At 44.7% G+C, this 25,355-nt stretch overlaps 1 long non-coding RNA gene across 3 annotated transcripts in view; it reads left to right on the forward strand.

Annotated features, from left to right (window-relative positions):
- LOC136668950 (uncharacterized) overlaps window positions 1–24,783 on the forward strand; it is a 29,229-nt gene extending 4,446 nt beyond the window's left edge. For 2 of the 3 annotated variants that reach the window (XR_010795552.1, XR_010795553.1), the window contains exons 3-5: window positions 20,429–20,558; window positions 24,327–24,584; window positions 24,702–24,783. This is a non-coding gene — a long non-coding RNA (uncharacterized lncRNA). The remainder of the gene's footprint in view (window positions 1–20,428; window positions 20,559–24,326; window positions 24,585–24,701) is intronic. The other variant, XR_010795554.1, reaches the window with a different exon arrangement.
- Window positions 24,784–25,355: the final 572 nt, after the last annotated feature.

Raw genomic sequence — 25,355 nt, forward strand, 5'->3', positions numbered from 1 at the left:
ACTGTCTGTGAGGAGTGTGGTGTGTTCTCCCTGTGTCTGCGTGGGTTTCCTCCGGGTGACTGTCTGTGAGGAGTGTGGTGTGTTCTCCCTGTGTCTGCGTGGGTTTCCTCCGGGTGACTGTCTGTGAGGAGTTTGGTGTGTTCTTCCTGTGTCTGCGTGGGTTTCCTCCGGGTGACTGTCTGTGAGGAGTGTGGTGTGTTCTCCCTGTGTCTGCGTGGGTTTCCTCCGGGTGACTGTCTGTGAGGAGTTTGGTGTGTTCTTCCTGTGTCTGCGTGGGTTTTCTCCGGGTGACTGTCTGTGAGGAGTGTGGTGTGTTCTCCCTGTGTCTGTGTGGGTTTTCTCCGGGTGACTGTCTGTGAGGAGTGTGGTGTGTTCTCCCTGTGTCCGCGTGGGTTTCCTCCGGGTGACTGTCTGTGAGGAGTGTGGTGTGTTCTCCCTGTGTCTGCGTGTGTTTCCTCCGGGTGACTGTCTGTGAGGAGTGTGGTGTGTTCTCCCTGTGTCTGCGTGGGGTTCCTCCGGGTGACTGTCTGTGAGGAGTGTGGTGTGTTCTCCCTGTGTCTGCGTGGGTTTCCTCCGGGTCACTGTCTGTGAGGAGTGTGGTGTGTTCTCCCTGTGTCTGCGTGTTTGCGTGGGTTTCCTCCGGGTGACTGTCTGTGAGGAGTGTGGTGTGTTCTCCCTGTGTCTGCGTGGGTTTCCTCCGGGTGACTGTCTGTGAGGAGTGTGGTGTGTTCTCCCTGTGTCTGCGTGGGTTTCCTCCGGGTGACTGTCTGTGAGGAGTGTGGTGTGTTCTCCCTGTGTCTGCGTGGGTTTCCTCCGGGTGACTGTCTGTGAGGAGTTTGGTGTGTTCTTCCTGTGTCTGCGTGGGTTTCCTCCGGGTGACTGTCTGTGAGGAGTGTGATGTGTTCTCCCTGTGTCTGCGTGGGTTTCCTCCGGGTGACTGTCGGTGAGGAGTGTGGTGTGTTCTCCCTGTGTCTGCGTGGGTTTCCTCCGGGTGACTGTCTGTGAGGAGTGTGGTGTGTTCTCCCTGTGTCTGCGTGGGTTTCCTCCGGGTGACTGTCTGTGAGGAGTGTGGTGTGTTCTCCCTGTGTCTGCGTGGGTTTCCTCCGGGTGACTGTCTGTGAGGAGTTTGGTGTGTTCTTCCTGTGTCTGCGTGGGTTTCCTCCGGGTGACTGTCTGTGAGGAGTGTGGTGTGTTCTCCCTGTGTCTGCGTGGGTTTCCTCCGGGTGACTGTCTGTGAGGAGTTTGGTGTGTTCTTCCTGTGTCTGCGTGGGTTTCCTCCGGGTGACTGTCTGTGAGGAGTGTGGTGTGTTCTCCCTGTGTCTGTGTGGGTTTTCTCCGGGTGACTGTCTGTGAGGAGTGTGGTGTGTTCTCCCTGTGTCTGTGTGGGTTTTCTCCGGGTGACTGTCTGTGAGGAGTGTGGTGTGTTCTCCCTGTGTCCGCGTGGGTTTCCTCCGGGTGACTGTCTGTGAGGAGTGTGGTGTGTTCTCCCTGTGTCTGCGTGTGTTTCCTCCGGGTGACTGTCTGTGAGGAGTGTGGTGTGTTCTCCCTGTGTCTGCGTGGGTTTCCTCCGGGTGACTGTCTGTGAGGAGTGTGGTGTGTTCTCCCTGTGTCTGCGTGGGTTTCCTCCGGGTCACTGTCTGTGAGGAGTGTGGTGTGTTCTCCCTGTGTCTGCGTGTTTGCGTGGGTTTCCTCCGGGTGACTGTCTGTGAGGAGTGTGGTGTGTTCTCCCTGTGTCTGCGTGGGTTTCCTCCGGGTGACTGTCTGTGAGGAGTGTGGTGTGTTCTCCCTGTGTCTGCGTGGGTTTCCTCCGGGTGACTGTCTGTGAGGAGTGTGGTGTGTTCTCCCTGTGTTTGCGTGGGTTTCCTCCGGGTGACTGTCTGTGAGGAGTTTGGTGTGTTCTTCCTGTGTCTGCGTGGGTTTCCTCCGGGTGACTGTCTGTGAGGAGTGTGGTGTGTTCTCCCTGTGTCTGCGTGGGTTTTCTCCGGGTCACTGTCGGTGAGGAGTGTGGTGTGTTCTCCCTGTGTCTGCGTGGGTTTCCTCCGGGTGACTGTCTGTGAGGAGTGTGGTGTGTTCTCCCTGTGTCTGCGTGGGTTTCCTCCGGGTGACTGTCTGTGAGGAGTGTGGTGTGTTCTCCCTGTGTCTGCGTGGGTTTCCTCCGGGTGACTGTCTGTGAGGAGTTTGGTGTGTTCTTCCTGTGTCTGCGTGGGTTTCCTCCGGGTGACTGTCTGTGAGGAGTGTGGTGTGTTCTCCCTGTGTCTGCGTGGGTTTCCTCCGGGTGACTGTCTGTGAGGAGTTTGGTGTGTTCTTCCTGTGTCTGCGTGGGTTTCTTCTGGGTGACTGTCTGTGAGGAGTGTGGTGTGTTCTCCCTGTGTCTGTGTGGGTTTTCTCCGGGTGACTGTCTGTGAGGAGTGTGGTGTGTTCTCCGTGTCTGTGTGGGTTTCCTCCGGGTGACTGTCTGTGAGGAGTGTGGTGTGTTCTCCCTGTGTCCGCGTGGGTTTCCTCCGGGTGACTGTCTGTGAGGAGTGTGGTGTGTTCTCCCTGTGTCTGCGTGTGTTTCCTCCGGGTGACTGTCTGTGAGGAGTGTGGTGTGTTCTCCCTGTGTCTGCGTGGGTTTCCTCCGGGTGACTGTCTGTGAGGAGTGTGGTGTGTTCTCCCTGTGTCTGCGTGGGTTTCCTCCGGGTCACTGTCTGTGAGGAGTGTGGTGTGTTCTCCCTGTGTCTGCGTGTTTGCGTGGGTTTCCTCCGGGTGACTGTCTGTGAGGAGTGTGGTGTGTTCTCCCTGTGTCTGCGTGGGTTTCCTCCGGGTGACTGTCTGTGAGGAGTGTGGTGTGTTCTCCCTGTGTCTGCGTGGGTTTCCTCCGGGTGACTGTCTGTGAGGAGTGTGGTGTGTTCTCCCTGTGTTTGCGTGGGTTTCCTCCGGGTGACTGTCTGTGAGGAGTGTGGTGTGTTCTCCCTGTGTCTGCGTGGGTTTCCTCCGGGTGACTGTCTGTGAGGAGTGTGGTGTGTTCTCCCTGTGTCTGCGTGGGTTTCCTCCGGGTCACTGTCTGTGAGGAGTGTGGTGTGTTCTCCCTGTGTCTGGGTGGGTTTCCTCCGGGTGACTGTCTGTGAGGAGTGTGGTGTGTTCTCCCTGTGTCTGTGTGGGTTTCCTCCGGGTGACTGTCTGTGAGGAGTTTGGTGTGTTCTCCCTGTGTCTGCGTGGGTTTCCTCCGGGTGACTGTCTGTGAGGAGTTTGGTGTGTTCTTCCTGTGTCTGCGTGGGTTTCCTCCGGGTGACTGTCTGTGAGGAGTTTGGTGTGTTCTTCCTGTGTCTGCGTGGGTTTCCTCTGGGTGACTGTCTGTGAGGAGTGTGGTGTGTTCTCCCTGTGTCTGTGTGGGTTTCCTCCCACAGTCCAAAAACACACGGTAGGTCGATTGGCGACTCAAAAGTGTCCGTAGGTGTGTGTGTGAGTGAATGTGTGAGTGTGTGTTGCCCTGTGAAGGAGTGGCGCCCCCTCCAGGGTGTATTCCCACCTTGCGCCCAATTATTCCAGGTAGGCTCTGGACCCACCGCGACCCTGAACTGGATAAGGGTTATTACCAAATGACCAAGATATTACTTTTTCAGATGTTTATCCCTGAATTAAATGAATTATTTTGTCATAACAACAACAGCACTATCAATCAACATTTATTCAGTTCATTCTGAGCCTGGACTACATGCTTGTACTGGAAGACACTGGCTGTTTGAAAAAAAAAAGTAAATGTGTCAAACGTCCTGTTAAGGCTCATGTGTCTCTGTCTGACGTAACAGGAAACACACACTTGAACACACTCAGAGTGATGTGGTCACACCCTGTGTTTTGGGACATGACACGTCACCGAGTGAAACGCTAGCACAACTGACCGTGGCTCTCAGACACCTGCGGTCATCCTGCTGTGAAACCAGAGACTGTACTTAGCTATTAGACAAACGGCTCTCATGTTGACTGATATACAAGCAGCGCGCGCGCACACTCATAAATATGCACGTACCCCACGCAGTCACCACCAGGTCTCACCTAAGTATTTCCAGTGTAGAACTGGTAACACAAGACAGATTTGTTTATTCTTTGTCCGTTAGTAATCCAGACTGATTTCAGTTTAAGAAATGTTAGAGTTGATAAGGGTTATTTGATTGATTCCCCCTGAGGTTCAATTCCCTGCTTGGGTAAGCACACCATGCTACAGCAATAACAGTCCAAGGGCAACACACACAGCACTATGTTCACCTGAATCTATGACATGAAAGGGTTGTGCAGTGTTCTGTCAGTGTCATAAATAAATCTGACAAAATCTGAAGAGGACAGCTCTGGGCTTTACACAGTTTTAGATGCAAAGAACCTGGTGTGTATCTCATTCACTGCCATTTTCACTCACTGTCTCACTCACTCACTCACTTTTAAAGAAATGCACCATGCTTCATATCAATGACACTGTGTGACATTCTTTTTTCATGATGTGAAAATGACTTCCATTAATTCATGGTGCTTTACTGTAAACGTATGCATAATTACCACTAGCCCAATGCTAACATTATGACTTAGGTTGAGGGATCCCCAAAAGAAAGAGATCCCCACAATATGAGTGTGTATACAGGCATCGGTGCAAATGTGATATATTCCTTGCACACACACACACACACACACACACACAAAATGCAGACACCTGTACGAGTACGTAGGCCAACCATTCCAATGAAATATTCATAGGAGTGTGACTGATAGTCAGTCACTTATTCCACTAAGTCCAGAGACAGCGTACAGACACACACACACACACACACACACAGGGACATTGCCAAAACAAACACTGCCAGCTGAAATAACTAGTTCCCTCATTTATATTAGGCCCAGACCCTGAGAGTCCGTAAAGTATATAGGCAGTTCCATAGGACAGCCACAACAAACACAAACAGCGAGACGGAGAGGTGTAGCTGACATCTTAATTAAACAGCATGACTGCTCTTATGAGGATATTGTTTGTAAGTGTAGTGATTAGCTGTGGAGTCTGTCAGTCTCAGGTTTCCCCTAAACCTCGCTTTGTCCCTTGTTCAAACTCCAAGACATAGATGAACTACTAGAAACATAGCTACAATAACTAGTAATGAAAAAGAATCATGTCCTAAACCTGCAGTTAACACGTACCTCTGTGTTAGACTGTGAAAATGGTTGGGCTTACTTTGTTGAGCCCTGTTTCTCTCTGGGTTTACAACAGAATCACCACATACACACACACACATACACGCGCACACACATATACGCACACACATACACACACACACATAACATGCCTCTCCCTCATGTCTCAGGTGTGCAGGTCAGCGGTCATCAGCTGTCCAAGATGGTTCCTCCTGTCCTCTGGAACTGTATGTTCTCTATATGTGGACTATATGTGTAATCTCTCATTAACTGTGCACTTATTTTCCTCTCTAACACATGCAATGTGTGAAAACACAAGGTATTTTCCTATTTATAGTACAATTACATGTTCCCCTGAAGTGTGTATGTATTATCTCCGTTATGCAGTGTTTTTGCTGCTACGTTAACTCTTTCAGTTCCACAAAACCCTTAGGGGAGTAGGTATATCTCTTCATACTACATGGTCAAATTAGGTTCAGTTACTAGTGAATTGTGGTTATTGAGGAAAGAGAAAATGCAATTTTGCATTTTGCAAAAAGTAGAATACATCCATTGGGCTAACGATGCACCGAAATGAAAATTGGTAGCTGAAAGTAAACAAAAAGTGAGGACACAGTTTGACTGAGAAAAGACTGCTCCTTTCCACCTTAAATTTTAAAGCAGACATATACTAGAAGCTAGGCATGGGGATATAACTGCTTCACCATTTAAGGTGGAATTAAAATTCTGAATAAAAATGTGGTGAAAGTCGTTCTTCTTTGCAATTTGGCTTTGTTGTTTTCAGTTGGGGGCGGCACGGTGGTGCAGCAGGTAGTGTCGCAGTCACACAGCTCCAGGGACCTGGAGGTTGTGGGTTCGATTCCCGCTCTGGGTGACTGTCTGTGAGGAGTGTGGTGTGTTCTCCCTGTGTCTGCGTGGGTTTCCTCCGGGTGACCGTCTGTGAGGAGTGTGGTGTGTTCTCCCTGTGTCTGCGTGGGTTTCCTCCGGGTGACCGTCTGTGAGGAGTGTGGTGTGTTCTCCCTGTGTCTGCGTGGGTTTCCTCCGGGTGACTGTCTGTGAGGAGTGTGGTGTGTTCTCCCTGTGTCTGCGTGGGTTTCCTCCGGGTGACTGTCTATAAGGAGTGTGGTGTGTTCTCCCTGTGTCTGCGTGGGTTTCCTCCGGGTGACTGTCTGTGAGGAGTGTGGTGTGTTCTCCCTGTGTCTGCGTGGGTTTCCTCCGGGTGACTATCTGTGAGGAGTGTGGTGTGTTCTCCCTGTGTCTGCGTGGGTTTCCTCCGGGTGACTGTCTGTGAGGAGTGTGGTGTGTTCTCCCTGTGTCCGCGTGGGTTTCCTCCGGGTGCTCAGGTTTCCTCCCACAGTTCAAAAACACACGTTGGTAGGTGGATTGGTGACTCAAAAGTGACCGTGTGTGAGTGAATGAGTGTGTGTCTGTGTTGCCCTGTGAAGGAGTGGCGCCCCCTCCAGGGTGTATTCCCGCCTTGCGCCCAATGATTCCAGGTAGGCTCTGGACCCACCGGGACCCTGAACTGGATAAGTGGTTAGATAGATAATTAATGAATGAATGAATGAATGTTTTCTGTTGTGTTTCTTTAGTTTTACACTGGAGCTCCAAGGCTTACTTAGCCCCACTAATTAGCATCGTGCAAAATGCACGTCTTCTTCATCAATTCATGTTAAGTTGTGAGGACATCCCCTGTGATGGCTAGAAATATGTTTTGAATTGTGTGATTTTAGCTAAAGATTTATTCAAGCCAAACACTTTAGCACTGAATAGCTGTTGTTTTATTTACTGGGCAGAACTGGAAGTTCCAGGCTCCTGATGTCCAATAAATCAATTAGTAATCCAGTAATGAAGTGCTAGAGTGGGTGTTTTGGTTTGTTGAGTATGCTGAGTAAGCCCATTGTGAGTATATTATTAGCCTTTGCTTTAAGCAAATGAGCTACTCACTGAGAAATGGTTTAGCGATGATGACGCTCTTTAGCTGAAATAAGACACCATTAGTAGTGTATCTGTTCCGACATAACACACACACACCCTCTCTTTGACTTATATGTTTACTCATCCCCAGCTTCAGGCAGAAGGGTGGATGGAGTCAAGTCACCCAGGGGACTGTCACTGGCTCTATTATGTTAAGATGTGACATTTGAAGAAATGTGACACACGCATGCCATCAGGCATCAAAAACATTACCATTGTGACACACACATGAAGACACAGTATATTACAGTCCATTTACAATATTTCCCATCATAATGACCACTAAATACCCCTTATACTGCTTAACTAAGCAGCAATAGCACATATTTCTCAGACATATGATGTCCTGCTGAACAAATACCATGAATTTTAAGGTAAATATGTAAATAAAATTGAGTTTTAAATAATCATTAAAATATACAAAATCATAATAATAAAAAAATAATGGGTTCCACCAAAACGTTCCCAAATCAATCAAATAAACTGCATTTAAAGCTTTCATCTTTGAGAGAGTGGAAAATCAAGAGAACTACAACAATAGAACAAGAGTTTGTGTCTTGGGCTTCTGTCGTGGGAGGCCTTCTCAACAATGTGGGTCTGAAAAGATGTGGAGCTTGACACTGAGAAAATGGATCCAGCTTCTAATACTGATCTGTCACTGCGGGTTACAACTGAGAGCAAGTCTCTTGAAAAGATTAGAAACAGTAATAAAAAGTTAAAAACAGAACAGTGTCCACACCTGTTTGAAATTTATATGAAAAAACATGTTGTGAGTTTATAACTTAGGGTTAGGGTTAAGATTAACCGTAGTTCATGACTGTAATAAAAAAAACAAACACTTTTTATAAAATACGTCAGATGTTTCCTCACTATTTGCTAGCTCTCCAGTCTGTTTGCGTCCTCGAAACTGGTCTAATATGTTTACAATGCCCCAGTGTCTGTAAATGAGTAGAAAATAAACTGACTCAGACCGGTATGCGAGTCTCTCTCTCTCTCTCTCTGCAACAGAGAGAACTCAAAACGTTGAAAAACACAAACTGAAAAAATGAGGATATTGCTCTATTCCTGCTACATAGGTAGTTTTTATTTATTTATTTATTTTTTTTTTTTGCTGTTTCAGATCACTTAAGGTGGAAATGTCTCCAAACTCAGGAGACACCTAGCGTAATTACCCCAACTTCCGGCCACTTTAATTACAATATTGGAAATCTTGGCTAACTGTAAATAAATCGAAGTACTTTACTCACTCAAATCAACATTTTTCAGGAGTCAAATATGTGTAGATTAATGTTCAAGACTTGCTTGACTTTGAAAGAAAATATGTTTTTAGATAAAAACGCTTTTGTTTAAGTATGTGCTAACACTGCTAAGATTACTAGCGCCCGCTAACTTCGGCCACCTCCCCTGCTTGTGACAGTCAAACGAGACAGTTGCTACGACATTCAGTGGTTTTGAGAGGTTCACAATGAGATTGTTTGTCCTGAGTTGGTATCCGTACTCTACATGTAAGGACTACAATGGCGGTAGATTTTCCCCTCAGAGAAAAGAAAGCTAACCGCTAAGCTAACTTTTACACTGAGGGAAATATCTGTCGTGAAATGGAAATGTGTTGTGTTCCACATGCAGTTTTACACACACAGAATTACAACACTGTTAGAGACTCTTAAATAGTGTTTAGATGTGTGATGTCTTGCAAGACTGATGTATAAATGCCCTACTAAGGCTTGATCTTATGTTTTATTGTTTTACCCAATGCGATTGGCTAAGAGAGAGAGCGGAATTGCACCATATACGGCAGTGGCCGGAATTAGGGGACGGTCGGAAATAGGAGGAATACTGATAACTGACTATAAACCTAAAGTGCTACAAAACTAAACAATGCGAGTTACAAATACAAAAATAGTCTCTGTGGTCATTCAAACAGTGAATAAACACTTACACACAAGTTAAACTTCATCCACATACAAACAACTGTTGTTTATTGCCCTCCGTTCCACCTTAAAAAATGCAGAGCTTAGAACTGCATTTCACCACAGTCATAGAATTTCCCTTTAAACAATCAATAAAAAAGGCAATGTAGAGAGGGTGTTCAAACCTGTCATTTCCACATGAATGAAATACATTACAACATTACATCATCACATATGTGCCTGTCAGTTTCCTCGCTCTGGGCAATAATTGTGTTTATGTAATATATTTGTGTAGAAACAAAGAAATTCAATGCATCACTGTTTCAGTCTGTTTTTCAGCTTCTTTTAGATGTGTACAGAATCACCTAGGTCTGCTCACAGTATTATAATCATGATCTTCATTAGCAAAGGTTCATCAACTCAAGCCGAATACACCTAACTATGATTTATTGTGGGCAGGCAGCCATCCAAAATTTCTGTCCTCCTTTCTTTCTCTCCATTTTTCCCTCTTCCCTCCAGCAAACGTGCACTGACCTGGCTCAGTTACAGCCAAAGCACTCTAGATGACTCTGAACTGCCAAATTTGTGCGTGGAGCTCCCAGAGCCTCTTCTCCAAGCAATCACCTAACTGGCTTTGACACAAACAGGCCACGGTGCATTAGCATATTTACCCAGTTAGTAATGGGCACGCATTACAGCGCATATCTTCACTCACTCTCATTACATACGGCCTGTGGACTAGATTACATCTGATTAGTAAAAGTCTTTAAACCTGGCTTCATTGATTGGTGGATTAACCACATCTGTGAATAATGATTCTTTGATGAGAAGAGCAGTAAAATGATGCCTGGCCACAGAACTACAACATACCATTTTTATGGGGTTCATTAATGGCACCATTTTCTTACTTTATCATCAACAGTTCAAGAGTGCAACCTCCAAGAAGAGCAAACTGGCCCTTTCCCTCCACATCACTCTGTATGATGCTGTAGCATTCTCCTCCAAATGTGTTGAGCATTCCAATAATGTTGCTTTAGAGAAAAACACTGGCTTCTTGTCTTCATTTGTACCACCTGTTAACTAGGTCTCCCCCAATCACACACAATGCTGCCAACTCATCTAAAGCATCTTTAGTCAAATACAGGACTTGAATGGCAGACTTTTGAAGGCTCTTTATTCATGTTTAACCCAGTGGTTGCTCAACACTTTCATGAAATGCAGTTAAAAAGTGTTAGGTCAGACCCCTGCATTGGGTAGTATTATACTGTTGGTGACAGAATAAGAAGGGTCAGCTTATCTATCCAGAGAGCGAGGGCAATTGTGACTGAGGCATCGTTTGGGTTTAGAACCAGCGCCCTCTTGGTAGGCCCCGGGGAAGACCCTGAACATGCTGGAGAGACTACATGTCTCGACTGGCCTGGGAACGCCTCGGTATACCCCCGGAGGAGCTGGAATCAGTGGCTGGGGAGAGGGAGGTCTGGGTTTCTTTACTAGGACTGCTTCCCCCGCGACCCGGACCCGGATAAGCAGTGGATAATGGACGGACGGATGGATGGATGGATGGATGGACCTCTTGGCAATGGTAAAGAAAATAAAAACTCAGAAAATGACTGCAAACCCCAGATGAATGTACATCTTACAGGTGTTAGTCTTTAACGAAGCATTTCACAAAAACCACTAAATTAAATAAGATATCAAATCAAATTTATTTGTATAACGCTTTTTACAACTGATTTTGTCACAAAGCACCTTCACAGAATTCTGGTAAAAACAAAGTTTTGACATGAGATGTAAAAATTCCCCTACAACCACAGGGATCCAAGATATTTTGTGTAGTTTTACTGTGCAGAAAATCTACATTTTTCATTTTTAACATTTATAAACTACAGGAGGTCCCCGGGTTATGTCAGTCCCGAGTTACGATGTTTCGTGGTTACGACACATCTCCCATTTACTGTATAAAGCCTTGTTTCGACTTAAGTGGTTTTGCGTCGTAAACGTCGTAACGCGAACTTACACGGTTACACGACTCGGGATAATTAGGGAGGGGGGTTACTGTGCTGAACAAGTGTTCAACGTGGATGAGACAGGCTTGTATTACGTATGTAATGTAATCCAACTTACACCGAAAATCGGTTTACGACGCGACGTAGGAACGGATCAACGTCGTAAGTCAAGGACCCCCTGTATATGAAAATGTAACAAACCATGTAAAATTAATGAACACATGAGGCAGTTCCGGGCGGCACGGTGGCACAGCAGGTAGTGTCGCACACCGTGGAGGTTGTGGGTTCGTTTCCCACTCCCGGTGACTGTCTGTGTGGAGTTGTTGTGTTCTCCCCGTGTCTGTGTGGGTTTCCTCCGGGTGACTGTCTGTGAGGAGTGTGGTGTGTTCTCCCTGTGTCTGCGTGGGTTTCCTCCGGGTGACTGTCTGTGAGGAGTTGGTGTGTTCTCCCTGTGTCCATGTGGGTTTCCTCTGGGTGACTGTCTGTGAGGAGTTGGTGTGTTCTCCCTGTGTCCGTGTGGGTTTCCTCCGGGTGCTCCTGTTTCCTCCAACAGTCCAAAAACACATGTTGGTAGGTGGATTGGTGACTCAAAAGTGTCCATAGGTGTGAGTGAATGTGTGTGTGTGTGTGTGTGTGTTGCCCTGTGAAGGACTGGCGCCCCCTCCAGGGTGTATTCCCGCCTTGCGCCCAATGACTCCAGATAACCCTGAATTGGGTAAGCGGTTACAGATAATGAATGAATGAATGAGGCAGTTCCACTTTATTTCATGCAATATTTAATAAATAGAAATGACACCAATGGGTTACTGCCTTATTTTTCACACTGCTGCCTCTGGGGTAATTACGCTTCCCGGCTGGGGCAAGCAGGCGTACTTTGCTGAGTTGCGCGCTTTCCTTTCTGTTTTTTTTTTTATTTTTATTTTTTTTTTTGCATAAACATCAGCCAGATTCTTGTTTCTTTCTGTTCTGTTCCTTAATCACCTGGAGTGTGGTACTGTACCTGAAACTTATAGGAGTTTTATGGGAGATCAGCTAACATCCATGAGGAGAGGATCCATGAGCTCTTATCAAAGACTGCGATTCCTTTTTAATGGATCTGTGGATATACTGTGGAAATGGATATTTTCTTAGGTTAAAGAACGTTATAAATATATATGAACATTATGTACCACAATAACATCCCTCAGTAAACATTATTCTCCCTACATTCCAGAAGCTGACATTTAAATGTATGCTCTCTGGTCTTTCATCGTCAGACAAAATCAGGGAAAAAAAACATATAGAACAACCAATTTGCAACCAGTCAGGTACATTTTACAGGTGCAGTTACAAATCTGGAGCAAAGAGCAAAGTGTCTCCCTACTGCTTTTTGCTGCAGTAAGATCCCATAGATTTCATGAGTTACATCCCACTAGCCCATGCTTGGGATTGCGCACGGTGACCAGTTTGTGTGTGTGTGTGTGTGTTCCAGAGTGTCCCAGCTTAAACAAACGTATACTAAAATGTACTAGAAGAAGCAGCCTTAAACCTCAAGCTAACAATGTGGGATGTGCTTGAAGTGCTCTTAGTTTATCAGTCAAGAAAGACTGTGTTGGCTAGTGTTTACTCGCTAATCAGCTTACTGTCATCAAGCTTAATCCCAGCAAAATTGATAGAGATTAAATTCTTTCAGGTAACATTTTTTACCGTGAGGGACAGAGACAGAATGAATGAATGTCTCACAGGTTTTGTATTGGTAGGCAGCAAAGAGCCTGGGGGAAGCTTGTGTTCTAGCGTGGTGTGTGTGTGTGTGTGAGAGAGAGAGTGAACATGTGTGTGTGTTGGACCCAAGTGACCCTTTGTCATGTGTGTCTGGAGTAATGCTGCTGTTAGACCCTCACACCGACTGAGTGACTGATGAGTGAGTGAAAGACAGCAGTGTTATGACAGCTACTATTTCTGTTGACAGCACAGTGCTGTATTTAGAAGCAAGAGAGGAGAGGAGGAAAGGTGTGTATAGGGATGGGTATTACAATATTTTCAGCATCATTTGTGCAAGGTAGTCCAACCCAAGCCAATGCTTTCTTCTTCACAGTCCAATCACTACTGAAGTACAGCTTTCTAATGACAACTCATCCAATAATCCCTTAATCATTTTCCTTCATTCATTTATTTTCTTTAACTGCTTTGTTAAAGGGTTGCGGTTGGTCTCTGGAATCTCTGGTGAATCATTGACAGGGCACCAGTCCATCACCCCCCCAGTGGGTTTTCAGTGGGTTACTTTTATTAAGTACTTCCAAGCCCATGTGGTTTTATTTATCACTGTAGTAAGTTTCTTATGCAGTGCCATGTGAGGGCTGGAAGGTCATGGTCATTCAACACTGGTGTGTAGTTTTACCCTACATGGACTGGAATTGCTCTGAATGTTCTGAATGATTACACAACATTATGTACAGTACATGATAAAAGACCTACATTCTTTGCAGCCTTGCACTGAAAAACTTGAGACTTTGGTATATGCTCTTTTTTCTATATATTTCAACCTTGAACCATAAGAATGACACATTTCCTCTGGAATTTGTCATCAGCTGATTTAGCATCTTGTCCCAATCCCCAAAGTCAGCTTTATTTCACCTCTTTAACAATGCTGCCATGTATGTCATCTCTAAAAGACAATTTAGAAGAGCTGTACATCACCTCATAAACCCTGGGGGATGTGTGGGATCGTTCCTCATGTAATCCCTCAAAACCATCCCTTCAAAAATGCAATGAAAATCACCTGCCAGTGCTCCATGGTTTCTTCTTGCCACTGCCCCTGCACTGCTGGAGCCAGGTGTGCTACATGTCTGTAGCTATTGCTCCATGACTAATTATCCACTGCAGAAGTGCACTTCTCTATAGGTGACTTATATAGGGATCTTCACCTCTGCTTCTGAGGCTAGTTTCGTCCAAATATTTCCAGCCATCTTGACTTTCTCTGACATCTTAGTGTAGTTTGATGTGTCAGTTTCACAGTTGTGTGTTTATCGCTTTTTTTTTAAACCACCCAATTCTGGGATACAGATGGTGTCACCAAAGATATAATAATGGTGGGGACCAGTCATTGGTTAAACAATGAATTGGACAGCTCATGTTGCAAATAAGGATATCGGTTGATTTGACCTCCACCAACCTAGCAGTCACTGTGAAAGACTGTGGTCTTGTGACCTCCCTGAATGCTTCAGTGGTGTTCCTACCATTGACTCCTGTGCAGTGCCCCAGTTGTGTATTCTTTTCTCAAGAGGCATGCCTTTATGCTGACAGAGGACAACAGTCAGGTCGGTATCAAAGGTGGTATTTTAACAGCAGTTATTCCAATATCCACTCTCCTGGGCTTTGAGCATCTCTGCTGGATATATTAACTCTGGTGCAACCTTACTGCCAAGAAAAGGCACAAATTTGTTAGAACACTGACTGGAAAAAAGGGGTAAACAACATGGTATGGGAACTATCATTTCTATTAATTAAACAATCAATAGAATAAGTGGCATGCCTATCACCTGAATGGTTACATCAATCTTACAATTAGAAAAGCCATATTAAAAGACAAGAGAAGCATCTCTGCACTCCTTCAAACTTTGCTCTTGACCAGGAGAGTGACCAATAAAAGGAGTAAGACTAGACAGACCATCCTCAACCACATGTATCCAGAATAACTGAAGGTCATCCTTCAGGTCCCTTGCTGTCTGAAGGATTTTACCAGTCCATTGCAGATCCATCTGATAAAGGAGCCTTTCTGCTGATAGCAAGTGGAAAGGCCTGACTCAGCCTTTTATGTCCACTAGGCCCTAGACACCTTCCTGGACTGGCAGATAAAGCACTTCGTCTAGTGATTGTGATGTCCACTCCACTACAAAAGAGAATAGGCTGCAAATTCAAACGGAGAAAACTTTAAAGAAACTTTAAATACAGATCACTGACAGCAGAATATGCTGAATCACAGACATTAGTGTGAAATTTCTGAAATTATATAGATAAGCACCAGTTACTCAGTCACCAATAGGCAGAAAGACCACTGCAGTTTAATGAAAAGGCACTTTAGGTTTTCACAAATGAATGCCCTTTGATTAAGCTTTTCACGGCTTTATTCTTGAGCATGGCACCAGCAGGGGATAGGTTCATTGTGGGAAAAGTCAACTCCATTCAAGTTCATTTGACTGAAAAGTCTATGTATTTGAGTTCTTTTAAATGCCCTGCTACACTGAATAATTTTTTTGTTGTTGTTGCAAATTATGTGAAAGAAATGCACACAAACATGACTCACATTCCTTCTCATTCTTTTTCCTTTCATTCTCTCGCTTTCAATCTGTGTCTTCACACCCCCATTTATATTTTACCTCTTGTTCTCATGCTCAGCTTTCTTTAATTTTCATTCTCCCCTCTTAGCCATCTACAACAGTTTGATTTCTGTTGTTATTGTCTCGTTTGACTATTCATTTCTTTCTAGAACTCTCTATAACTCTGCAGTTTACATTCCCCTCATATTTCCTTTTCCCTAAATATTCTCTCTCTCTCTCTCTCTCTCTCTCTCTCTTTCTTTGCTGAGGCATCAAAACAGCTGAATCTTAAATGGCACAGAATGCACCTCTCGAGTCGTGACGCACCCGCCTGGTATTTATAATCACCGGTCATCCATTTTGTTGGCGATGACTGTGTTGTGGTCATTTCCGGGGTTAAAGAGACATCCGGCGGCCGCAGAGGGTATTACACACTACAGTACAGTTATACAGAGTTCTGGATAACATTTACTATTTACTACCCTCTAGCACTCGACCATAAATAAAATAACACAACTGCTTCACAACAGTACCCAAAGGAAGAGCTTTCCATTTCCATGTACTCCTTTAGCAGAAGCATCGTATTCAGAGAAACTTACAATCATTTTTGAAGAACAAATCTATCACATGCAGAAAACCTTAAACATTTTGAGACAATGATTAGCTTAAATGCTAAAACACCCCGTTTATATCAATTCATATTGAGTTGCTATGTCTGCTGTATCACAGGTTATAACAAACATAGACACTGAATTCTGTCAGTTATCAGCATTAAAAAAATGCCATGATGTGTTGCCTAGGAGAAGCTAAAACTAAAACACATTTAGCCTTAATTTACAGGGAAGCCATTTGCTCATTTTGTAACACAGTGAGGAGGATTGAATGGATTGAGTGTAAACACACACACAAATAAATATATAACTTTTTTCCCATTTCAAAGTTCAACCATTTGTCAGCAGTTTTGATAGTTGGTAGTTTTGATTTTACCTCAGGGTATCCTGTATTTAAATTACTGGAAATATTTTATTGCTTAACTTTATGCTGACTAACCATACTCTGTATAATTTATTATTCAAACAGTGTCTTGTATGTAAATTAGAATAATAAGCGTGAATGTAACTCGTGTACAGACAAGAGCAGCTTTTTTTCCATTCTTTCTTTCTTTTTTTGTAATAAATATAAGCTTTAGCTTTAGCCTGTAATCTGTAATCTGTGGTGACCAGCTGCAGCTTCATCTCTGACCTGATGGTAACAGAGGATTTAATCTAGGGTGAACCTGAAAGTCCAGGACAAGCGAGTGTTGGTGAGGTTTGTTTTCCTGAGCTGCATAAGCTGAACTGTGAGAAATTTGTTTGCTAAATATAAAGAAAACTTTGCTCAGGTTTCAGAGAGGGATCAAATATATATATACACACATATCAGTGGCGGATGCTGGTCTTTCAAGGAGGGGAAGCTCAATCATAAAATGTGTCGGTTTATTTATACGTAAATTCTACCCTCTGTTCCTTTTAAGAAAATGATCTGTGACCCTGTCGTACCAACAAGGCGTCTTTTCCAGGGACTTGACTAGTGTCCTCTCAATGGCCAGCAGAGCTAGGCTGCTTAAACGGCCTTGGCCCATGTGAAGTGTGTCCGCCTGTGCTCCCACGGATCTTTACACCAAAGGATCGCTGATTCGCTCATTTCGCTGTCAATCAAAAAGGGATTCAGCCTCAGACAGATCATCCAATCATCTTGCAGAAGCTGAGCGTCCGGGCCAGCCGAGGCCAGCCCACTGCCCCATAGACCCCCAGAGACGCTGAGTGTCCGATGGGCGGGACAAAGCCCAGCATTTATCCAATGACTCGTCTCGTTTCGCTGCACTTCGCTGCTTCGCTATTGAACTCTGTGGACGCTCTGTTTAAAGCACTATGAAGCTGCGGGAATGATTGAGAGGAAAGCCATGTCTTTACCAGTGATAAGAAGCTGATTCTGAACAAAAGTTGAGCGCGTTGTAGTGCATATTTATTCAATGACATGTACACACAACAGTATATATTTGATCACTTATTTTCTGACATTTTAGGGGAAGCTGAGCTTCCCTTACAGTCTTAGAGCAATCACCGCTGATATTTACCTAACTAGAAACTACAGTGACGTGGTGGTGGTGTTTTAGTGTGTGTAATGCTGGTACCAGTGGATCAGACACAGCAGTGCTGCTGGGGTTTTTAAAGATTTTCTGTGTCCACTCACTGTCCACAGCTGTTAGACACACCTACCTTGGTCCACGTTGTAGATGTAAAGTTAGAGTTGCTTCAGTTTGTGTTGGTCATCCTCTAGTCCTTCGTCAATGGACACAGGATGCTGTTGAGTGGATATTTTTGGTTGGTGGACTATTCTCAGTCCAGCAGTGACATTGAAGGCTTTGAAAGGTAGCACTGCTGGGTCTGATCCATGGCTACACATCAGCGTCACTGCAGTGCAGGGGGTAAATTAATCAAGATCGATATTCATAACATCTAAATGACGCAAATTTACCTATATTGATTATATCTATTTTTATTTTAATTCTGTTCATACGTTATTTGGTAATTCTGTGACGCATTCAGTAAGGCCCTAGACTCCAGATAATTCCCCTCCATCCAGAGAAAATCATTCTTTTCTTCTTTTCTTTTGTTCTACAGTAAGCAGCAGATTTGGATTTTCTCAGCCAAGTCATGTCAAGAAATATTTTTCTGGAACAAATTAATCTCTCTCACTCTCTCTCTCTCTCTCTGCTGCCACCGCCATGTCCTGTCTCTGCTGCTTGCGTTCATACTTAATTGCAAATATTTATAAATCTATTAAAATCAAACTAATGTGCCAAAGCGTTTTTTAACATAATTTTTTAGCTGATATTTCATTGAACACTTTACTTTTAACCTTTTTAACAAGGCTCACTGTAAACACAATAACAGAAATAAACTGAATTGTCTATATTCCATCTTCTTGTGCTCAACATCACCTGTGGGGACACCTTGCACACTTATGACGTTTTTATTTTCTTGCTGTTAGTTTTCACTAGAAACAAGGGGAAATAAGCTTTGCTTTAATACGCTGTGTATGTTTAGCTTCAAAAATGGTTCTTGTTTATCAAAGTGCCTTTCCTGGAATGAACAGGAAGGTTTGCCTAAATAATGATCTCACAGTTTTCTCAGTGCCCATTGTTAACGGTACATATGGAAACTCTTTTAGGGCCAAAAGGGGTTTACACACCTGGTGGTTTCAGAGTGAATGAGAGCTGACATCACAACAATGGGAAGTACTTTGTCCTTTGTCTGTTGTACGTTTCAGAACGAACATGAAAATATCTAAAGAGCTTTACATTTCAGCACGCTATTAAAATAGTAGGATATTTCAAACCAACAACGCAAACATGCTCATTATAACAGAAGCACTTTGTAAAGCAAGGTGTCCCAACATTGAGTGGACAGTTTAGGATTGAAAAAGCTGTAAACAAAAGACAGCAGTGAATAAGTAGCTTGTGAGCAGTTCATATTTGTTTCCCTCAGTCGTCCTTAACAGAATCAGATGCTCAGGTTCAGTCTTAAGGTCACACATGAGTCAGAGGAGAGAAAGACAAGGAGGATGAATAAGTTAAAACACAGGAAAGGAGTCCTAGCATCTGGCGAATCTAAACTAAAACCAATTGCACGGCTGATACACTCCAGTGAACTCTCGTCTCGCTCCACTCAAAGTCCTGTAAGGGACATTCCTCTGAGGTTAACCTCAGGTCAACTGAGGGGTTGCACATTAAAGGAAAAACAGATCACTTTTGCCACCAAAAGGTACAAACCTAGTGTTTATTTATGTGTTTAAACATGAAACTTAGATGTGATAAAGGATTAAAATTGCTTTGCAGTTCCCTGAGACTGCACACATGGGGCAGTTAAAGTTAATTTATGTGTAATACAGAACCTCTGATACATCCAGGCCACTGGGTGTCAGTGGAATGCCTGTTTTATAACATGAAGAAGAATCATTGGATACATGTAACACAGTTATGCCCATAAGTGAGTAAAATGAAGGACAACCTTGTTATATATTCATTCATTCATTATCTGTAACCCTTATCCAGTTCAGGGTCGCGGTGGGTCCAGAGCCTACCTGGAATCATTGGGCGCAAGGTGGGAATACACCCTGGAGGGGGCGCCAGTCCTTCGCAGGGCCTTGTAATATATTGTCATATGAAAATAGTGTATTCACATCAAACAAGGAAATTAAATACTTGAATACATCTGTTGTAGTGAACTAACCCACAGGTCCAGCTCCTACAGATCTGAACTGGAATTATGAACCTACCGTTGGATGATTTGTCACTGATTAGTTAATGTGAGAGGGCGGCACGGTGGCGCAGCAGGTAGTGTCGCAGTCACACAGCTCCAGGGGCCTGAAGGTTGTGAGTTCGATTCCCGCTCCGGGTGACTGTCTGTGAAGAGTTGGTGTGTTCTCCCCGTGTCCGCGTGGGTTTCCTCCGGGTGCTCCGGTTTCCTCCCACAGTCCAAAAACACACGTTGCAGGTGGATTGGCGACTCGAAAGTGTCCGTAGGTGTGAGTGTGTGAGTGAATGTGTCTGTGTTGCCCTGTGAAGGACTGACGTCCCCTCCAGGGTGTATTCCTGCCTTGCGCCCAATGATTCCAGGTGGGCTCTGGACCCCCCGCGACCCTAAATTGGATAAGCGGTTACAGATAATGGATGGATGGATGGATAGTTAATGTGAGGAAACTGTAACCCTCCACACTTTGGCCAAGTCATTTGGAAAATGTTCTTTTTTTCTTTTTGAAAAAACAGTGGTTACAGATAATGTCAGTGAGGAGTGTTCTAGGTACTGAGCATGTATTATATGCGTATAAAGTGAGATACTGTTTTACATGTAATTCTGTAGTGAAGACTGTCTGAATATTGGCGGTGGTCAGTGGTATGAAATTTTATTGTTCATTCTTTAGTTTTTTATTTTAGTTGGTCAAAATGTTCAGCTGTTTTTCTCTCAAACACCCACTCTGTCCATCTCTACTAACAGACTGTACATTTGCACGAACAAGGACAACTTTTTTTTTTTTTTTACAGCTAGGGACTGACCGAGTGGTGCAGTAACCTTCCTCCAGGCAACAACCTCAATCACTGGTAATGACTGGTGGTGAGACTCATAAAAATGCTGGGTGTAAATGACTTTACATCTCACTGTCCACTTGATCAGGTCAGTTAATCAATATCAAACATATCTGTTTATCTATCTATCTATCTATCTATCTATCTATCTATCTATTTATTCATTCATTATCTGTAAGCACTTATCCAGTTCAGGGTCACGGTGGGTCCAGAGCCTACCTGGAATCATTGGGCGCAAGGCAGGAATACACCCTGGAGGGGGCACCAGTCCTTCACAGGGCAACACAGACACTCACACACACACACATATTCACTCACACCTACGGACACTTTTGAGTCACCAATCCACCTACCAACGTGTGTTTTTGGACTGTGGGAGGAAACCAGAGCACCCGGAAGAAACCCACACAGACACGGGGAGAACACACCAACTCCTCACAGACAGTCACCCGGAGGAAACCCACGCAGACACAGGAAGAACACACCACACTCTCTCACAGACAGTCACCTGGAGGAAACCACGCAGACACAGGAAGAACACACCAACTCCTCACAGACAGTCACCCAGAGGAAACCCACGCAGACACAGGGAGAACACACCAACTCGTCACAGACAGTCACCCGGAGGAAACCCATGCAGACACAGGAACAACACACCAACTCCTCACAGACAGTCACCCAGAGGAAACCCACGCAGACACAGGGAGAACACACCAACTCGTCACAGACAGGTCACCCAGAGGAAACCCACGCAGACACAGGGAGAACACACCACACTCCTCACAGACAGTCACCCGGAGGAAACCCACGCAGACACAGGGAGAACACACACCACACTCCTTACAGACAGACACCTGGAGGAAACCCACGCAGACACAGGGAGAAACACACCACACTCCTCACAGACAGTCACCTGGAGGAAACCCACACAGACACAGAGAGAACACACCACACTCCTCACAGACAGTCACCCAGAGGAAACCCACACAGACACAGGGAGAACACACCACACTCCTCACAGACAGTCACCTGGAGGAAACCCACACAGACACAGAGAGAACACACCACCAACTCCTCACAGACAGTCACCTGGAGGAAACCCACACAGACACAGAGAGAACACACCACACTCCTCACAGACAGTCACCTGGAGGAAACCCACACAGACACAGAAGGAGAACACACCACACTCCTCACAGACAGTCACCCAGAGGAAACCCACACAGACACAGGGAGAACACACCCAACTCCTCACTATCTATCTATCTGGAATAATGAATAAAACTTGTGATGTTCTCAAGGAAACATCTACAGTAGTAGAGTTCAACTTTGGCAATGACAGACAGTTGAAATATTGCAGTTTAATCCTCATAAAGAACACAATACTCAGAAGAAGAAGACATAAGGAAATCATTTCTGTTAAGTTTAAGCTTCAAAGTTGAATGGTTTGCGTCATTCCTCAAAGGTGTTGGTCTAAGTCTGAAGGCTTAAGCAGGCTGTGAAAGGAAGAAAACATCCAGATGTTTAAAATCCTCTTACTGTTCTGAAGTTTAGGCCAAATGATGAAGTCTGAGGACAGAGACTTCTTTGAGTCTCATCCCCATCGACCGTCCAACATAAACAGGCCTTGAGTGACTCATCTTTTGGAGTGGACATCACCAATCAAGTTGAAAACCTTCTCAGGAACATGAGGAACTTCTGCATGAGCAGAGAGGGAGAATGAATACGTGCTGTGTACACACCCATGCTAAAATATGGGTTTTATTTTTATTACCAACAAATACTGAATAGAATATTCCAGAAAATCTTTTCTAACACGGAATAATATCCAGTTGTGATTTTTCAGCAGGCTCCACCAAGAGGCCTAAAGATTCAGTGTTTATTTGCTCATTCTTTCATTGTGTCATGAACTATAATCATCATGATTACAATTCGTTCAAGGTTTCCTTTCTGGCTTAGTGTCTGATTAGCATTGAATCTCTAAAGCACTGTAGGCTGCATTTTTAAGACTGAAATATGCGAGATTATATTAATTAGCCTAATATTAAAGGGAAAGTCAAATGAATTGTTGTTGCTCGTGACAGGTGTGCTGAGTGAGGAAGGACAATTCAGGACATACAAACAACAAGCATTGTGCAGAAACAAATGTATGAACACTGAATATCACTATACAACAATTAAATAACATTATCATCATCATCATCTTTTCTGCTTAATCCATTTCAGGGTTGCGGTGATGAAAAAATAATGAAAATATTACTAAATATTATTATAATTAAATTGTGGGTGGCACAGTGACGCAGCCGGTAGTCACACAGCTCCAGGGACCTGGAGGTTGTGGGTTCGAGTCCCACTCCGGGTGACTGTCTGTGAGGAGTGTGGTGTGTTCTCCCTGTGTCTGTGTTGGTTTTTCTCCGGGTGACTATCTGTGAAGAGTGTGGTGTGTTCTCTCTGTGTCTGCGTGGGTTTCCTCCGGGTGACTGTGTCTGAGGAGTGTGGTGTGTTCTCCCCGTGTCTGTGTGGGTTTCCTCCGGGTGACTGTCTGTGAGGAGTGTGGTGTGTTCTCCCTGTGTCTCCGTGGGTTTCCTCCGGGTGACTGTCTGAGGAGTGTGGTGTGTTCTCCCCGTGTCTGTGTGGGTTTCCTCCGGGTGACTGTCTGTGAGGAGTGTGGTGTGTTCTCCCTGTGTCTCCGTGGGTTTCCTCCGGGTGCTCTGGTTTCCTCCCATGGTCCTCAAAATGTGTCCATAGTGTGAGTGTGTGTAGTGAATGTGTGAATGTGTGTCGGCCCTGTGAAGGATTGGCGCCCCCTCCAGGGTGTGTTCCTGCCTTGAGCCCAGTGAATCCAGATAGGCTCCGAACCCATCTGTGCCCCTGAATTGGACAAGCGCTTACAGATAATGAATGAATTAGATAGATAGATAGATAGAAACTATAAAATTACTTTAGAGCCTCTATCAATACACTCTAATAAACAAACTACCTCTTTGTTAAAAAGTGATTAACACTTGAGCAAAAATAAGGAAATACAAATCAAACTCCTCACGCTACAAGTGTTTCCTGCCGAAAACCCAGTCTCCCAGCATCCTTTGCTATTAGCAGTAAGTTACTGTACTTGGGAAATGCTCACACAGTGGCGATATTCTGTATTTAAATGAAAAAGTACTGTAGGGAGTTTCCCTGTAAGATTACCTCGGTTTGTTTACAGTGTGTATAATATCACCACGTACATTAAATATCTATGAAAACATACAGAGGATCTTATTAATAATAAGAATTCTTGTTATCATTCGCTGAGGTGTGTAATTCTATTCTTGTGCACTAGGTGGCACTGCAGTAAGGTGGTATCCCTGTGAAGAGGTCTAGCAGCAGTTTAAAGCCACCACTCTCTGCTCTGTGTCCACAGCCCTGTGTAAAAAGTAAATATATAATAATTACCTTAGGAACATATTAAACCTGTTACGACCATCCTGCCCTTGCCCTGAGGGTTCGAGGGTCAACTGGACACCTCTAACAGCTTAAATAACCAACAAAGGTCAAGGTATAGGGCTCAGTGATGGGGTTATATGACCCTGCTGCGTTGCAGTGTGTGTGCAAAACTAGTGTAGGTAAACAGGCAAGTAACAAAAACACACACACACACAATGTCACAAGTGTCTGACTGAAACTGTAAAACATTTAAGGATTTACATTAAAGGACACAGAGTATATTCACGTTTTTTAATGTATCATTAATATAATCTCTCTCTCTCTCTCTCTCTCTCTTCTCTCTTCCCCTCCAAAATAAACCGATCACACCCCCGCCACCACACACACACACACACACACACACACACACACACACACACACAAACATCAGCAGCAGGACTTCGCAGGAGGTCTTAACCAATCAGCTGGCCCACAGCTGCGCCAGGCGCGCGCAACTTCTCGACTCGGCTCGAGGGAAGCAAGCAGCAGTCTCGAGGACAACAAGAGGCACGAGAGAGAGAGAGAGGGAGAGAGAGAGAGAGAGAGAGATAGAGAGAGAGAGGGATGCTCCTGGTCCTGGTCGCGTGTGCGCGCTGCTGTCCCCCTCAGCGCAGTGGACTTTCCGCGCAGAGGGAGAGGATGAAGGCAGGTAAAGTGTGCGCGCTCGCGTGGCTCCATCACCTCGCTGAGAGGGTAGAAAGCTGGGGGTTAAAATGGACGGCGCGAGTGTAACAACCTCACGCGCCTGCTTTATTTTCCTTTACAGAGAAGTTTGTTCAGAAAACAACATCGCCACCACCAAGTATCCGTGCGTAAAGGCTACGGGGGAGGTGACCACGTGCTACAGGTAGGAACCGTATGCGCGGGAAAGTCACGTGAATATGCAAATAAATGCAAATGAGCTTGATATAAATATGTGGACTGATGTTTGTGATTGTTTTTGATGTGGTGTACGGAGATTTGTTATGGCACTGATTAGTTTAATAATTAATAAATGAAAGGTCATTCTTACAGTTCGTTCCAGTGCTGTGTGGATAACTGACGACATTAAACTGTGGCCACTGCAGTGACCAATACAAACTAACTCAGTAGCTACAGTGAAACTCATTTAGCCTGGATTACCTTCACCGGAGGTAGTATAAAATATGTAGCTTCACACTGGACAACACTGGTCCACAGTTATGACTCTCAGACTGAATAGGCTGAACCACTTGTGCTTGTGCCCTCCTGGTGTCAGTCCCACCCTGCATTTAAATGGAAGAGTTGTGTCAGGAGAAGGCACCCTCTGAAAAACCTGTGCCAAGTCTGTTGTGTGAAAGTCTGAAAGGTCCTGGTGGGTAAACCCCATGCAGGAGCTGCCAGACATGGAAAAGCATCAGCTATATCCACACATTGTGGAGAACAATCTGATAGAGTGTGT

The sequence above is a fragment of the Hoplias malabaricus genome, chromosome 15, assembly GCF_029633855.1.
Source record: "Hoplias malabaricus isolate fHopMal1 chromosome 15, fHopMal1.hap1, whole genome shotgun sequence".
In the NCBI taxonomy this organism is placed as follows: Eukaryota; Metazoa; Chordata; class Actinopteri; order Characiformes; family Erythrinidae; genus Hoplias; species Hoplias malabaricus.